Source organism: Podarcis vaucheri (genome assembly GCF_965113315.1).
Source record: "Podarcis vaucheri genome assembly, chromosome: 9".
Classification (NCBI taxonomy): Eukaryota; Metazoa; Chordata; class Lepidosauria; order Squamata; family Lacertidae; genus Podarcis; species Podarcis vaucheri.
The window spans coordinates 56,212,247-56,230,823 of NC_138767.1; the positions used below are offsets into that span (position 1 = coordinate 56,212,247).

General features: G+C 43.0%; 1 protein-coding gene across 3 annotated transcripts in view; it reads left to right on the forward strand.

The window, feature by feature from the left end:
- The window catches only part of CRACD (capping protein inhibiting regulator of actin dynamics), a 118,056-nt gene that overhangs the window by 32,936 nt on the left and 66,543 nt on the right, over window positions 1–18,577 (forward strand). For all 3 annotated transcript variants that reach the window (XM_082238011.1, XM_082238012.1, XM_082238013.1), the window contains exon 2: window positions 6,792–6,898. The gene's annotated coding sequence lies outside the window, so the exon portion shown is untranslated. The remainder of the gene's footprint in view (window positions 1–6,791; window positions 6,899–18,577) is intronic.

Consider the following 18,577-nt stretch of genomic DNA (forward strand, 5'->3'; position numbering starts at 1 on the left):
ACCTTCAAGGGTAGTTTACAAAAACAAGATAAAATAAAAATACAACATATAAATAGCATACGAAACATTCATTCATATATTTAAAAGTCTGGGAAAATACAAACATCTTTGGTGTTAAAAAAAAAAAGTATGTGTGTTGTTGCCAGGCAAGCAGGAACATCTATCAAGGTGCTGTAACCAGCTTGCCAGTTGCAATCCATCAGTCATTTTGAAGTCCTGCCCAACTTCTGTTTACGTACGATACAAGCTTTCATAGTTACCACTGACCTCAGTGCCTGTTGATTCAACACACATAGACTGTGGATGACAAAACACGCAAGAGAAATGATCTAACCAAGTTAAGCAGTAAGTGCGCACTTGAAATCTCTCTTCTTGGAAATGCAAAGATGCTTAACAGTGGTTGGATCATACTTCATAATAAGTTTTACCGTTGTTTCAACTCACGACTGTTTTCCTACCAGAGTACTACATAGATGTGTCAATTAGGCCTTTTTCTCCATAGTAGTGGTATCCATGTAGAAAAATGAGGGTTGGAGAATTCCTTCTCTAGAAGTCTCCGTATTACAATCTTTTTCTCCCCGTGTTACTATCCCCATTCACTGGCCAAAGAACTAATGAAGCTTGGGGTGGGGTTAGAGTTGGTTTTCTTGAATAGCTGTCATCTTTATTACATGGCAAACTTCTTTGGAAATTAAGGGAAGGTTAAAAAGCAGTGTTTTATCTTATATTTGCCCGCATTGTTCAAAGAAAGAATAGCAAAAATTACTCTGGTCAAGTGGAAGCTTCTTCTATGAGTCCAAGCAACTCTTTGGATTTTCCCCTGACCCTGTTTAGTCTTTGATCCACACTTCTGATTTATCTATATAAACTGAAACAAAACAGATTCTTTAATCTGTAGGATAGAGCTTTTTCTGTGTGTAAATAAAATACAATAACTATTTTAGGATAAGTATGTAGCATTACTGCAGAGCAACCTCCATCAACAATTGATCAGAAAACTTTGCAGAACTGTCCTGTAAGCCCGACTATGTGATCATATACTCATTCACCTTTCTGCCAATGGTAGTGATGAATCCGTTACTCCATCAGCTTAATCAAATTATTGTCCCTGGGTGAATGACTTTATTGCAATACTTTGTGAAGGTCAGACCAGGCAAACGGCATGTTTAATTACTGTGCTACGGATCACAGTTTGTTCTCTGGAGAGAAAGAGAGAGAGAGAGAGAGAGACTCCACAACACAGTAGACTTTAGCAACTCTGTGCTGTAATGGATCATGGGCTGACAAGACTGAAATTAGGAATATGCTGCAAAGCATCTTCCATCTGCTATAACACAAGGATGAATGTGTGCCTGCCACGGACCAGTGGTCTAGAGCACTACCTACCAAAAGGTTTTTTCTTCCAATTACTCAGTGCGGAGAGTATTTCTGTCATGCTCCTCTGGTTATAAAAGGAAAGAATAGGCCATTTGCCTGGCTCTCTTTAATGATTTATGTTGAATTACTACTTCATAAGGCCCACAGAACTCCTTTGTAAAACTGATTTACAACAGGCACTATAGAAATGTTACAAATTATTTGCTGCCAATATGGAATGCCGGAATGTCAACATGAGAAGCTGTGTTTGATTTACCAGGCAGGTGGGCTAAAGGGACTCAGAGTCAGGTGTTGTCACCTATGACTGGAAACAGTTTGTGTTTTTTAAATGAGTTGAAGGTTATAAGATAGATCAATAAATTTTTTGTGGTACATACTGTCATATCTCTATTTTACCTATGTTTCCAGTCATTTGGAGTACTTGGGCCGTAATGAGAAAGAAGAAAGTGAGATAATATGAATAGTGATTAAGTATACATCTTTTAATTTTTATGTTTTGTTTTTGTTAAAAAAAAGCCTGTGTGTGCCATTTGTAACATTGCCTCTACCCTATTCCCTCCCACTCTCTTATAAAACGAAAACTTATAAAACAAAACTAGTGGATATTCTGCATATACCTCTTTTCCATATTGATTAAAGTTCCCTTGATTCACCACTCCAATTAGCTAATTTTTGATCAAGTTTAGGCTTGGTGTACATAAGCAACCTCACAGCAACACAATTTTGGCAAAGGAAGGTCACATACCTCTTTCCTAAATGCTAAAGGAAGCAAGCCTTATTCATTTCAATGAAGTTGCATTCACACTACGTATTTAGGTCTGGGCTGTATTGGATTTTGTTAAGCTTTGCTCCTTTATCCTATTCACTTTCCTCATGGGGTTATTTCGCATGCCTGAGTGAGAGTCTTGTAGGCTATTCTGGAACTGCAACCACTCTCTTTTGAGACTCCGAATACAAAGCTAAATATCAGCTTACCACAAGATGAACTGCCTTTGTGAAACGTTCTGTTGAACTGCTAAACCTTAGTACAGCGGTACCTCGAGTTAAGTACTTAATTCGTTCCGGAGGTCCATTCTTAACCTGAAACTGTTCTTAACCTGAAGCACCACTTTAGCTAATGGGGCCTCCTGCTGCCGCTGTGCCGCCAGAGCACGATTTCTGTTCTCAACCTGAAGCAAAGTTCTTAACCTGAAGCACTATTTCTGGGTTAGTGGAGTCTGTAACCTGAAGCATATGTAACCTGAAGCGTATGTAACCCAAGGTACCACTGTATTGGAGTCGGTGCTTGAAGTAATCTGCATGTAAATATTTCTAAACATCAGTCAAGGCCACTTAAAGGTGCTGCCGGTGAAGTTCCTAAATGGTGCCTCCCTTCCCCCAGAAAGGATCACAATATATAAGGTACCATAAAACTAAAGCCAAGTTTGCAGTCTTGTACCTACCTGGGTGCAAGGCCTATTAAACTAAAAAGAAGAAAAGAATACCTCTGGGTATATGATTTATACCATCATACTGTACTGCAAGTTAGCTATATAGTGAATTCTTAATTTGAGGAGACATGCCTAAGCCTCTTTGCAAAGTTTTCACATTTTGTACTTTGCATTTTTATTTGGAGGGGGGATTTTTTTTAACCTCCACTCACACTTACTGTGTAGTAGTAATATTTACAGAAAACAACTTCTAGGGAGTTGAACTTGACCTCAGACAAACCAACCATAGGAACAATGCATCCTGGTTGCTTTGTGGAAAGAAAGGGCAATCTAGTAGGTCCTTGAGATTCCAAGGACTAGAAAATAAGGCAGAAGCAAGAAAAGTGCACTAAAGGGGAGAGGAAAATAGCAGCTCTTTCAGATCCCAGGGATTCCTTGCACCTCATGTCCAAACAACCCCACTCATTGGCTAAAAGCACTTGAAGGTGAGAGCAGCCAGACTGGCTAATCTCACAGAAATAGTACAGAAGGATACCTGCACATTTAGCTGCATAACTTTCGTTGAATGGAACACCGTGCTCTAGCCAGAATGGTCAGCTCTGAATTGGTTCTGCTCCATGATTTCGCTCAGTGTTTCAGCTCCGTGATTCAGCTCATCTCAGAGGGTGGCTGCGTCTGGCTGTGCTCTGATGTCCATCGATCCCACCTTCGTCGCCAGTGTTAAGTTTTGGGTTGAACATATCAGACAACACAGCGATTCTCCAAACAGCTCTTGTTTATTCACAGGTCAGAACAGAACTGAACTGAAGGGTTCAGCCAGCCTGCTTATATAGAGCTTCAGTACAACGTAACTGTAACAACTTTCTGTAACTATCCAATCACTGAACGTCACTTTTGAATCCCTTATTTGCATATGTGGACCTGAACTATCTACAGTATCCCCCTGCTGGCCCAGGGTGAGAACTTCAGTACATAACACTAGCAGGACTAGATTTATTTATTTATTTATTTATTTAACATTAAAGCATAGTGTCGGGGGGTGGGGGCTTGCAAGGGCCCCTAGTTGCATGCTGCTTTGGCTCCTGAACTAGTAATAGCAATTAGCGAGACCTCTCTATACCCTATATATTGGCCCACTTAGTTTTTACCCTCCTGGGAGGGTATATTGCAGTGTTGCCTTTGAGTCCTTTTTGCTGATGCGATAACCGCATGTCGGTGGACCACTTTTCACCACAGGAGGAAGTAGAAACAGTTAAATGTGTGAAGAGCTTTTGTTTCTTACCTGTTAAGGAAAGAAGCCTTACTGGCGCAAGTCAGGAGTGATTAATTTACAAGGTCCCCACTCTCTCTAACTGCAGAGGCAGTTCAGGTTTATGAAACATCAAGGGATCCTTTTAGCTAGTATATATAACACACACACACACACTTTAATAAATAAAGCTTGCGTTCTCCAGATGAAGCACTTTCCTGGCATGCTATAGGGAATTCCCTCCCCACACCACGTTAATTCAAGTGTGTGAAGTGGCAACAGAACTTCCATGGCCCAACATTTCCATCCCCTGTACACTTTTTTTTTTTTTTTTGCTTGCTTCTCCTATTTATGAGGTAAAACTAATGTCCCGAGTCCTGACTGTATAGCTAAGGGAAATGTTTCCCTTTCGGGCTCTTCTAGTAATTGGGATATTCTGGACAAGTTCCCCAGCTTTTTTTGACTGATGCGGAAGGGCTTTTACTGTGCTGAGGTGCACTTTGTGGCCTCCTTAGAAGATAGGAAGAGACCTGCTGCTTCAGTGACCAACCAGCTTCATTTTCAGATATTTGCAAGGTGTCTCGGACCACGCGAGTAGAGATGCCAGCTTTCTAAGGGCCAAACTGCATTTTACATTGGTGGGGAATTTAAATAGTCCGCATGGGGACTGGGCAGGTCATGTTCCAAAGACAAAGCAGTTGGTGAGGGATACAATCTGAAAGGGAAGCACAGCATGGTGGGTTAAGTTTTCTGATGTGTTGTTTTGCTGTTGAACATCTCTCACAAGTTGCTGTTTGCCGCAGGGACTGAAATATACTCAGAGTCGAGTGTGATTGTCATGCTCTTTATTCAGCTCATAGTAGCAATGAATGAAACTTCCCCCAAAACGTCTCGCTATATATACATTATTTACACAATGGGCCCCGCGTGATTGGCTAATTCCGGGCTGCTACAATCAGGTTGCAGATTAACCTCCTCCAGAAGCCTGATTGGCTGCTCCTGCAGGCCAATCAGGTTACTGATTCACTTCATCCAGGAGCCTGATTGGCTGCTCCTGCACGCCAATCAGGCCACTGATTCACTTCCACCTAGAGCTGGATTGGGTTGCTCCTGCTGCATTCTGGACCCTATTGTTTTAGGATTCAGCTCAGTACATAACAGGGACCATTTTAGGTGGAAAAAGAGCACAGAGGGAAGGGTTGAAAGCTTTCCCACCCCACCCCCCCGGTACTGCAGTCCTGATGCAGATTGGGGGAACTTGGTGACTGGTTTTCGTGAAGAAACAGGCATGGCTTAAATAGTCCTAAATACTATGTAGACATGTAACTTATGTATCTTGTACTTGGCCCCAAGTCATGTGGAAATAGCCTAATGATTTAGAGAAACTCCCAACCACCCAGAATTGGATGAGGCTCCGGTGTCTTGCATTGTCTTTGGTTGGCAACTGGCTAACTAGAAGTCGTTTAAGCTTCAGGGTTAAAAGAATAGAAAGAAACGTGATAGCCTGTGATGACAGGCTCCAAAAAGGGTCACTACCTCTGGAGGGAAGCATGAGAAATAATTGAATCATCGTCTCTCAGTTACAACAGGTTTTTTGTTGCCAGAGTGCTGTACTCTTGACACCTCCGCCAGAAAAGTTAGAATAGCGCTTTTGCGATCGGTGTCAGGGAAAGAGACACTGGGAAACAGGGACATTGTCCCAACATAGTAGGCTGAGGTTTGAGTTTTCAGCCTTCACATTTAGTGGCTGTTTAATTTGTACTAAAAAATAATTGCTATCTGTGCATCATATAGAAGCCAACACTTCAGGCATATTTATGCAATGTACTCCAGTAATTAAAACAATAGTCCCCTTGCTTTAAGGAACCCTGGCAGCTTAGTTCATTGAAGTTTGCAGGAGGGTTGTAGCTCAGAGGTAAAGCACTTCTTTGCATGCAGAAGGTCCAATCTCTGGCTTCTCTAGGTAGGACTGGAAATGTCCCCTGTATGAAACCTCAAGAGAGCTGCCTCTGATCAATGTCAAGAACGTCGTCTTGACTCAGTATGAGGCAGCTTTCTGTGTTCCTATGAGAAGTCCAGGAATTTGTATTAAATACTCTCACCAAACTATAATTCTCAGAATTCTTTTGGGAGGCCATGATCCGTTTAGCAAGATTGTACAGTGGTACCTCAGGTTAAATACTTAATTCATTCCGGAGGTCCGTTCTTAACCTGAAATTGTTCTTAACCTGAAGCACCACTTTAGCTAATGGGGCCTCCTGCTGCTGCTGCGCCGCCAGAGCACGATTTCTGTTCTTATCCTGAAGCAAAGTTCTTAACCTGAAGCACTATTTCTGGGTTAGTGGAGTCTGTAACCTGAAGCGTATGTAACCTGAAGCGTATGTAACCCGAGGTACCACTGTATTTTGTTGAATTAAATCTCCATTGACCTGGTTCACATACTATGCTGAACTATGGTTTGATTAGGGGTGTGTTTTTTTTGAACACCTGAACCTAGTCCAGCAAATTAACCTGAGTTTGTTTTCTGGTTGGTTTGTCACTGTGGTTTGTCATTATGGCAGACAAGACACGCTTTGGAGAAACAAGTCATGGCTTGTTTGATCATGTTAGATGATGAGATGACTTATGGATTGTGTTTTAACATTAGCAATGTAAATATATATATAATAGTAGGTACACAGCTGAGAGAACTGTCTTCCTAAACTAAAACACTATCACTTTTTTCTCCTAAACAGCTGGAAAGAAGAGCATTAATTGGCATACCGAAGAAGTGCATGAAAAGTTTTGATACTTTGGAAAAGCCTGAGTAGACCCGTATATAAGAAGATTAAACTTTGGGAAGGTAAGGAATACATTGTAAATAAAGATATTTTGATAGCTAAGCTATTATTATTATTCTATGAATGTAGGTTTGGGTACCTCCTGACAGTGCTGTATGAAGAATCCAGCAATCATGCACTTTGTGTATATTTACCAAAAAGTGCTCAAACTTTGCTGTGGAGAGCAGTGAAAGCTGTAGCTACAGACACTACAAAGCTGGCTGCAGGCTGAAATCACTGGGCAATGGTAAACAAAAAGGCAATGCTACTTGTTTAACTCCAGGTAGGTACTCTATGGGAGTATCCCCGCGATGGGGTGAGCTCCCATTGCTCGGTCCCAGCTTCTGAGAACCTAGCAGTTCGAAAGCACACCCAAGTAGTGCAAGTAGATAAATAGGTACTGCTCCAGCGGGAAGGTAAATGGCATTTCCATGCACTGCTCTGGTTTCAGTGTTCCATTGCGACAGAAGCGGCTTAGTCATACTGGCCACATGACCCGGAAAAACTGTCTGTGGACAAATGCCGGCTCCCTTGGCCTGTAAAGCGAGATGAGCGCTGCAACCCCAGAGTCGTCTGTGACTGGATTTAACTGTCAGGGGTCCTTTGCCTTTACCTTTTTTAGGTAAAGGTAAAGGGACCCCTGACCATTAGGTCCAGTCGTGACCGACTCTGGGGTTGCGGCGCTCATCTCGCTTTATTGGCCGAGAGAGCTGGCATACAGCTTCCGGGTCATGTGGCCAGCATGACTAAGCCGCTTCTGGCGAACCAAAGCAGTGCACGGAAACACCCTTTACCTTTCCGCTGGAGGTATTTATCTACTTGCACTTTGACGTGCTTTTGAACTGCTAGGTTGGCAGGAGCAGGGACCGAGCAACGGGAGCTCACCAGTGAGATGAGCGCCGCAACCCCAGAGTCGTCTGCGACTGGACTTAACTGTCAGGGGTCCTTTACCTTTACCTTTTTTAGGTACTCTATACTAAAGCAGATAAACTTTCAGGGATGATCAAAGAGCCAGCATATATATGGCAGTGGAAAGGGAGCTTACTTCAGCTAATTTTGTGGCTAGTTAAACGTGATTTCGAGAGAGTAAGCTCCCAACTATTACTGTGGTTGGAGAACTGGAAAGGGGCTGGGGAATCATGCAGGGACTGTGAGAAGTGATACATTTGGTCTATACTGCTCTTTCTCTCACGAACTGAATTCCTAACTTGAAGGCACTATTATGGCCTGTGACAGGCGAAAGATTTATACGATCTGAAGAGAAACCAGAGTAAATAAGATCAGATTAAGAAAGGACTATGATGAATTAGGATGGGAAAGAACATTTATAAGTTGCTATAAAATTTGGACATGAGGATGCAGAAAGGGGAGGTATGGGGAAGTCCGAGGAAAGAAGTCTATGAAAGGATATTTTGAAATTATATTTGTTTGTTTGTTTGTTTTTCTTTTATGTTTGTTTGTTATAAAAACTTTTGTAAAACTAATAAAAATTTTATAAAAAAAAAAAAATATTATGGCCTGTGACATTGGCAGATGCATGTTCCCTACAAATAGTACAAAGGTGCACTCCTAAACTCTGTTGGTAGAGTGTGTGTGTGTGTGTGTGTGTGTGTGTGTGTGTGCGCGCTATTGAACTCTGTGGGTTTTGCAATGCAAGTAAAGTTTTAGAAATATAAGCAAAACATTTTGCAGAAGACTAATTTTGGCCCTTTGTATATTATAAAGTAACTGATATTGATCCCTTTAGTTTTCCCTAAGTGACATTTATTCTCCCTTTCTCTCACACACAGACATACCAGTGGTACAGTTAGGCAGCTTTTAGACTCTCAACTTAGTTGTTTAGATGGTAATGTTTATCATTTTACTCAGTTGGTAAAGTGTGGTAAGCCAGCTCTCCTACTCATTGTGTTGAGTAGAGTCCTGGGCTTCTACCCCAAAGTGCTACCCTGACAGCGCTACTGCCTCCCAGTGCGCCAAGGAAAACCATTCCTTCATTAACTTATGTTTGCAGCTGAAATAACTTGTGCTTTTCTCTGACTGGAAGCCATGCATACTAGAAGATGCCTGCTGTAGGTGGAAGGAAATTCTTTGCGAGCATGTTGAATCAGTATGCAAGTTGTGTTGGCGTTACTGCATTCCTTCAAATATATGCTGATTCCCAATCACCTACAGTTCTTAATATTTGGAGCCAAGTGGATAAACATATCCTGTTTACTCCGGATTGCCAGAGTTATAAATCTACTTTACCACCATACTTATTTCATGTCATCATGCAGATAATTCTGGGTTTTTTAAGAATCCTTCATTGGCTGCAGCACGATATGAAACAGCACACTGAATAATTTTTATTTTTCAGTTGTCTGTTGAATTATTGCATGTTGCTATAGTGCTGAAACCCATTGTTGCCATTAATTATTTGGTATGTTGTTTCAGGCTAAGGATTCACTTTTTGATGACCTATCTACTGTTGCTCTCTTTCTTCTCTCTCTCTCTCTCTCTCTCTCTCTCTCTCTCTCTCTCACACACACACACACACACACACCCTCTTTAGTCTGTTCAAGCCTCTAAAGTCTGCTATTCCATTTCCTCTTTGGTAATAGTTTCAGACACACACAGAGACACACACTGGCATACTTTCTGCTCTGTCTTAATTCCTTTGTCTGGTGCAAAATACGAAAAGCCTACATTTAGTTCTGCTTTATTAAAGCTATCTATTTTCTATGTTTCCTTCACAGTCATCTTTTCCTTTTTGATCCATGAATGTCCTTGTCACCATTTTTCCTCCAGACTAGTTGGGTGGCGGGGAATAAATTTAAAGTCCTATTTTATCCAGCACACCCTTTGTGATCTGTTTTGTTCACTCCCTACCACTCTCTGCAGGGGTAAAAGGGAATGGGGTCTGCAACAGTTATCTCTGCAATAATTCTCTGGATTGGCCAGACTTGGCATAAATGGGAGCCTTGCCCTTTTGACTTGTCCCCAGAGCAGGTAACTGCTATGCTTCAGGTTCCAGCTTGTAGTTTTAAGTGCCCCCAGCTCTAGACCCTTAACTTTGGAGAGTTTGAGCTAGAGAAGAAAAACAACAACCCTGTCTTTCACTTTCACTCCTCCTTTCACTTTCCTTCCTCTTCCTTCTTGCTTTCCCATTCTTACTCATTCCTTTTCTCAGTAGTTCTTTCAGCATTTTCTCTTTCCCACTGTTTGCCCCCATCCCACACCCTTCGTTTCTCTTTGCAATCATCATTTCCTTCCTTGTGTCCTCTTTAATTCTCAGTTCCTTCCTTCTTCTGCCCGTCTCCCATATTTCCCCCTTGTCCCTACCACATTGTCTTTCAAATCACTTTCTCATCCCTTTTCCTTCATCCTTCTCTCTTCTACCTTTTCTCCCCCACCTGCCCATACTCCCCACCTCCTAGACCAGGCATCCCCAAACTCGGCCCTCCAAATGTTTTTGGGACTACAATTCCCATCATCCCTGACCACTGGTCCTGTTAGCTGGGGGTGATAGGAGTTGTAGTCTCAAAACATCTGGAGGGCCAAGTTTGGGGATGCCTGTCCTAGATTTTACACAGTTCACAGGAGTGCCTTCCTCCTCCCTTGTTTCCTCCAAGGCAGGGTTTCCTAATGCTGGCTTTTGATGTGGCATTTTTTTTTAACGTCAAGATTTCAGAGCATGGTGTTTTTTTGTTTCCCTCCCTTCCCCGTGGCTCCTGGGGAGGTGAGCAGCTGGCATAAACTAGTTGTAATGAAAAAAACAATTATGCAGTTCAAACCTTATCATGCCCAAGCTCATTTGTTTTGCCTGATGACGGTATAAACGAGAAAAACTACAACTCTCATCATTGTTTATGAAAGGTAATCTCCATTCCCGTGTTGTGTGAAAAAGGAAAAGTAATTAAAATAAGTTGGAGCCATTGTTTCTTACACATTGCCTTTCTGGGGTGGGGGGAACCCAGCTAAGGTATGGTTCATTTCATTGTTAATCAGACAATGCTGAAACGAGCCTGCACTCTAATGGTGTTAAACCTGAATTCCACGATTAATCAATGTAAACTTTGTCATGCTGTAATTTTGTTTCAGTAGCATTTAGCAAAACCATGGCTACAGATGAAAGAGATACAGAACACAATGTTCAGTCTGGGGGACTGGATAGCAATGCTGCAGGTATTGGAGAAAAACAAAACCCTAAACTTTTGCTTTGGGATGCAAATTAAAGAGACAGAATTTGAGAATTGGTTAGCCCTTTTGGAGGTTCACATCCGTGTTATTTTAATTGATTTTGTGGTGCATATTTTCTTTTGGAAATTGCTTGGGAAAACACCAGCACTATGTAACCTTCCAGCCTTTTGACTTCACCCCCCAAAGGCGCACTCCTCCATTGTCTCCTGAGATAGACAGATGTCAACCAACCGAAACATTAAGGGGGGGGGGGCAAAATCTGCACAGCAGAGAGAGACCCCAGGTTCCTACAGCTGCAAATGTTGCCTGTAACCAGTGGCTGAACCTAGTCTAATGTCACCATAGACACAGAAGAGCTTTTGTTTTACATGCCAAAGGTCCCACTCACAATCTGTCGCAACTCCAAGTAAGCCTGAGAAGGAATCCTGCCTGAAATTAGCTAGTGCTGCTACCAGTCGGCGTAGATAATAGGGCTGTGTCCCCAAAGCGACGCGGGTGGCGCTGTGGGTTAAACCACAGAGCCTAGGACTTGCCAATCAGAAGGTCAGCAGTTTGAATCCCCGTGACAGGGTGAGCTCCCGTTGCTCGGTCCCTGTTCCTGCTAACCTAGCAGTTTGAAAGCACATCAAAGTGCAAGTAGATAAATAGGTAGCGCTCCGGCGGGAAGGTAAACAGTGTTTCCGTGCGCTGCTCTGGTTCTCCAGAAGCGGCTTAGTCATGCTAGCCTCATGACCTGGAAGCTGTCTGTGGACAAATGCTGGCTCCCTCAGCCAATAAAGCGAGATCAGCGCTGGAACCCCAGAGTCAGTCACGACTGGACCTAATGGTCAGGGGTCCCCTTTACCCCTTTACAGCCCTTCCCAACCCAATCTGGCAGCCCAGTCTGGGGGCCTTGAGCAGCCCTTACTTGACCTGGGCCAACCCAGGTAAATCCAACCCAGATTCTGTCCCAGATCAATCTGTGGGTGGGGCTAGTGTTTAATTGGGATTTTTTAAAACCCTAATTCAACACACATAATTGGGAGGGGAAGGGGTGAGGAGGAGGAAATGATACTTCCCTCCCCCAATCACAATGTGAGCAGGAGCGTTCAATCCCAATTTGCATGGAGATTCAGCACAATCTGGTGCATACCCTACTGAGTTGTACCTCAGAAGTGTAACGGAATCTGTTCCAGAAGTCCGTTCGACTTCCAAAATGTTTGGAAACCAAAGCACAGCTTCTGATTGGCTGCAGGAAACTCCTGCAGCCTATTGGAAGCCCCGGAAGCCCCATCGGACATCCGGCTTCCAAAAATAGTTTGCAAACCAGAACACTCACTTCCAGGTTTGCGGCTTTCGGGAGCCAAAACGTTCGAGAACTAAGCTGTTCAAAAACCGAGGTATGACTGTATTGAGCTAAATAAGATACCTTCCTATTTTCTAACACCCCAAGAAGACAAAAGCTGAAGGCTGCAACTGGTTTATGTACCCTGATGTCACGTAAGGCCTTGAAACTCTTAAATCAGGTAGTCGAGTGCTAAGGGTCACACAGTAGATATTTAGAACTGAAATTATGAGGGCAATGGACTATTTTTGTTGCATAAACCCATTTAGGGTATTACTTACAAGCCATGGGCTTTTCAATGTGACATTAATACTACCAGTCATTTGGGCAGCCAGAGTCGAACAACACTTCCTGTTAATGGGATAGGATGACCCCAACCAGGAATGCAGAGCAAAGGCAGCTATTTCCACGTTTACCCCAGAGAATAAGCTATAAAAAAGTCAAGCAATGCAAGTGTTTTAAAAAGCTTTGAGGCTAACACATACTGAATGAAGCATTCCACGTCACTCAAAACTTTGCGCCCTCATGCATCAAGAGACATACTCTTGCTAAAAAGTACCCCATTGCTGCTATTTTAGTCTGAGTTTTGCTCTCTCTCCCATAGCGCTAAACATGGAAGTGTTCCCATTGAAATCCTGAACAGATATACTTGCAATATAAGCTCATAATTTGTTGGATTTCGGCAGCCTACACTTAAGAGTTTGCAACAGCTACAGCAGCTATTTCAGAACTTGGTACGTGGTTCAGCTTGCACTGAGGCCAGAAAGCAACTTAGGGTGGGGTATGTGTAAGGAGTCGTTCCTTTTTCTTTAGGCTTTCTTCCTCTGCCCTGAAGGGGAACACAACCTCTCCAAAGAAATCAGCCTCACTACCTAAGAAAGAGGGGAGACAAGAAACGCACACTTAAGACAGAGACATATTATTGTTGCTGATGTGGAAATAAGGCACTAGTTGTGAATTATTGATGCCCTGCTTACACTCGCTTCATACAAGGAGTTGGAGAAGAGAAGCAGCCTCTTAAAGGATTTGTGCCAGGTCAACAGCCAATGGTACTATAGCCCAAGGTCATAGGATGGAAATCATACTGATGCAGGAGGGGACCCGAATTGACAGACAGCTAAATATTCCAGTATTCCAGAAGCAGTCCCAATCTGAAAACATGAAATGCTTGCACGAGATTAGCTTTTTTTAAATGGATAAGAATATAAGAAGGGATGTAAGACTCCTGCTGAGAGGCTGAAAGTTTGTCTAGTAATTCTAACCCACCATTCTGCTTCCACAGTGACAGATGCTTCCAGGAAACTCACAAGCAAGCCTAAAGGCAGTTGCCCTCTTCCATTGTTGTTCCCTAGCAACTGATGTTCAGTGGCTTTCGTAGAATTGTATAGTTGGAAGGGACCCCAAGGGCCTATCTACTCCACCCCCTGCAATGCAGGAATCTCGACTAAATCATACATGACAGGTGACCATCCAACATGACATGGCCACCCTACCTCTGCTCAAAAACTTCCAAAGGAGGAGAGTCCACAGCCTCTCAAGGGAGTCCATTCCACTGTCAGGCAGCTCTTACTGTCAAAGTTCTTCCTGACATGTAGTCAGAATCTTCTTCCTTGTACCTTGAAGCCATTCGTTCAGGTCCTAGCCTCCAGAGCAGAGCTCCATCCTCCATTCGACAGCCCTTTTGATATTCAAAGGTGGCTATCTCCTCTCAGTCTCCACTTTTCCAGGCTAAACATACCCAATTCTCTCAACTGTTCCTCACTGATGGGTCTATTCAACGTGAATGGGTCTAATTCTCCTTTGAAGGCATCACTTCATCTCATAGTGGAGAAAGCCATACATTTGATTGTGGCTGCGTACACATCATATATTTAAAGCACATTCAAAGCACATTCCCCACCTGAAGAATTTTGCAAACTGCTTTAGCTGTGTCCCGGATGCTGAGAATTGTAGCTCTGTGAGGGGTAAGGCTGCTCCAAATTCTAGTTTTTTTGAGAGGGGGAGAAAAGCTTCCTCTCTGTTTTCCCCATGCATTAATTTATAAACATTTTGTCAAGTCTCCCCTGAGACAATCCCCTCACCCAACTGACAAGGCCCAATCACTTTAGCCTTTTCGCACAGGAAAATGTTATATGAGATTTTGTCCTCATAACTTTCCCCAAAGCTGACTCCATAACTGGAGACAGAATAAAAGACTGAACCTGGTTATTTTTTCACTGGTCTTTATTATAAGTTCCCTCATATCTACACTTCTAAGAGGTCATAGGGTAGTACAGGGGCAATCAGTACTTGTCCGTTGGTCACTGGGTCACAAGCTGTGCTTGGGGCAGATGTTCCATGGGCCCAATAGTTGGGTTGGAACTGGAGAAAGTGGAAGCATAAAGAGAACTAATGGTTGCAGATAGCATTGTGATGGTTCTGTCTCTTTATAATTGCAAATAGCGTGGGTTTTGTTTGTTTTTGCTGTGACTATTGGTGCAGTGTACTGACATGAAATTATTCAGCTGAAGAGAATAATTTCATTGTGTGTTGAAGCGTGCTGTGTGACCTCACTAAATTCATTGCCTTTCTCCCACCCCTTACAACGGTGTTTTACACTTCTTTCAGTTTGCAGTTTTTATCTCTCTGGCTGTGCATGAATGTTTTTTTAACCACCCAATCCATGAAAAGTGGCAGTGGAATTTACCTGTCAGCAGATACGTATGAGGAAAAAACAATACTGGAAGGAGCTTAAAGGATCTCCAACTTTAATTAGACAAGAAAGGCAAGGTGCCAGCAGGTCTCCTTTTGAGTAAAATATGAATACTTAAGAGTTATGTCATTGCTGAAATGCAAGGATGTGCATTAGCAGCAGAGACTGCTCTCTCCACTAGCAAGCTCAGACAAACACCTTCAATTATCAGTGTGGAGTCCTTATGAAGTTACCATAATTGCATGGGAACTGCTGGAATACTGTTTAAATGATTGCGCAGGTTCCTCCTGACTTATGAATGAGCCACCTAATAATAATAATAATAATAATAATAATAATAATTTATTTATATGCCGCCCATCTGACTGGGTTTCCCCAGCCACTCTGGGTGGCTTCCAACAAATTAAAACACAATACGACATCAAACATTAAAAACGTCCCTGAGCAGGGCTACCATCAGATGTTTTCTAAAAGTCAGATAGTTGTTTTTTCTGTGACATCTGACGGGAGGGCGTTCCACAACTACTGAGAAGGCCCTCTGCCTGGTTCCCTGTAACCTCACTTCTCACAGTGAGTGAACCGCCAGAAGGCCCTGGGAGCTGGATCACTCTGGAGGAAAGAGATTGGGAGTAAAATGTGCTGTGCTGGCAGTGGTTGGGGAGCAGCGATGTATATTGCCAGCTCAAAAAGTCTGCAACCTGTATTGCGATCTGTACGTCATACCAGTTTCAGACAATAAATTGAAAAGTCGCCCAGCTGTAATAATAACCTATTGATAAAATTTCAATTTGATACCTAAATGAATAAATAACTATCTTATGATTAAACATAATAATCCTTTGCTATTTCCCATCGCTAGCACAAATGTGTGGGACGGGCTGAAGTCCATAAATGTGTGGCCCACCAAATGAAGTTCTAGAACAGTGGTTCCCAACCTTTTTTTGGCCATGCCCCACCTAAGCATCTCTAAAATCCTGATGCCCTGCCCTCGTGACATATAATTCTTATTACTCAAAAAGTGAACTCCTATTCACGTGGAGGAAGCCTAAAAGGCTTAATAACTCATTCTCATAACTCAACAGTGTTAATAATTCATTCTTGAATTGCCTCCCGTGGGGTGTGTGCCACGTTGCGAACCACGGCTCTAGAACTTGCAATCCCCAGTCGATCTTCCCTACTGCTCTTGTGGTACTTGAGAAAGCAATAGGAGAGGTGGATTAAAGATTTTAGGAGAACATGGGCGGTGTGCTCTCACTGGAACCAGTCCTACTACAGTGGTACCTTGGGTTACAGACTTAATTCGTTCCGGAGGTCTGTTCTTAACCCGAAACTGTTCTTAACCTGAGGCGCGCTTTCGCTAATGGGGCCACCATGCCACCGGCGCACGATTTCCATTCTCATCCTGAGGCAAAGTTCTCAACCCAAGGTACTACTTCCGGGTTAGTGGAGTTTGTAACCCAAAGCATTTGTAACCTGAGGTGTTTGTAACCCGAGGTACCACTGTTCTTTTCACAGACAACACATTCAGCCCTTCGTGTAACTGTTGGGTGTCGTGATGCATTGTTTCTAATAGGGCAATTTTTGCAACCCTTTGCTAATTTTGGTTGATTTACATTTTGTTAACATTCATCTGCGCTGACAGGCATCTGGAGCTCACTTCTCTCCCCCCCCCTCACCAGGGTGTGTATTTGCTGAACCGGCACGTTGTCTTGAGTTCAAGGTCTAACTCTGGCATCAATTCAAACTCTCTTACCCCATTGTCTAAGGTTGAGCATAATGCATATTTGAAAGAAGAGAAGAAAACAGCTTCATAAGCCCTGATAAAGTGACCATGAAAGATTTATATCTAGATTTTAGTTAAAGAAGCTCTTAGCAGGCCCAGAGGCTATTGCTCGCCTTGAAGCAGGCAATTGAAATAAAATGTGAAATTGGTGTCAGTGCTGCTAATGCATTTCCCCAAAGGTCATGCTAAGAGTTGTTACTTTCCCCCTATTCCTATATAAAAGACACAGCTAGAGAATGGACAAGGAAACTGCCCTTAATTACACATTGTCAGAGAGCGCAGACATGCTCTATTGTGAAGACTTGGCCATCTTTTTCTCTAGGCTTTTGTATAGCTTGGCAGCTAATTATGTAAGCTTTTTAATGGGCGTTGATGGGCAGTAGATGCTCCTGCTATTTTAATAAGTCTATCTATATTAGTATGTCAAGTAATGTTTTCCAGGGATTTAGGGGCAAAGTGTTAAGCCGATGGAACCCTGCTCTATTTAACCATTTCATCAAACTTGGCTGAAGCTGTAGCAGTCCTGAAATTCTAGCCCAGCCTGAGTAGGGGAAGTAAACAGGAAGAGAGGCCATGGGAGGCATGCATTCTGATGATGCCGCCACCCCAATATCGCTGTATACTGGACCCTGTATACTCCACTTCCGGTGGGGTCAGAAGGAGGCTAAAGATCTGTGTGGTTCTCAGGAGCCCTGATAAGGCAGAGTTCATGATTGTGTGTGGAGGCTTCTCAGGGTGTGCAGTTGAAAAGCCTTTGGCGCCTCTTCAGAGCTTCCCACTCAATATGGGGAAGTCAGGAGTAGAGGCTCGTTCACATGAGGGCTTTGAGGGATGGAGTCGATGTGTATCCCCAGCTCCTGCTCATGTTGACATTCCCTAATCAGCCCTAATACTTGAATAGGGCTGTGGTCAGTAACTAACCCAATCAAGATAAGACGGGGGTGTGGTGAGGAGTGACTCATCTGGACTTGGAGGTGATGTTGAGCTTGCTGTGGGCTGGGCGATGCTCTCCCTGAAATATCAGACGTCGTAACTTAGATCTGCCGTTTTCTTTGAAGAGACAAATGGCCTCTGAGGCTCCCAGGTACTTCTTACTAGCTGAGGCTAATGTGCTAACTGCAATCCCACCGGGACAGAAATGGCCTCACCACGGTCCTCAGTGCTGTATGTAGGGACTGCCTCAGAGGAATGATCAAAAACTGTCATTAGCAGAATATATACTGCTTCATGATCATTGGCTTGGACCAGCTGGATGGCAGCTATTAAGTCAGTTTTGAATCTACTATATTAGTCACCAGTTCATTCTCAAGCTCAGCTCCAAGTGCTGGCATGTTAAGTCCACCTTTCTCCAATTTACCTCATGTCTTGATATCATTTTGCTGAATCTCCCTCTGTTCCTGCTCCATGCCACTGGCTGATGTCAAGATATGAGGTAAATAGTACTATACATTCTTGAGGAAAAGGTACCACAAAACTGGGCTTCTATTTTCAGCAGCCACCTTCTTTCTGTTCCTTAACAGTTTAGTTCCAGCCTATGCAATCAGCCCATCTAAGGCACATAAGTTTTCACTCTGATGTGGTGAGGCTAAGTCATCACGCAAGTCAATGGGATATATTTTACAATATTTGAGGTAGCTGTGGGGCCCAAGCTCATTATTCCTATGCTAAATCTTTCTGTAGTGCTTGAATTAGTGAGGAGGCAAAAGATCTCCAACCCAATCTTT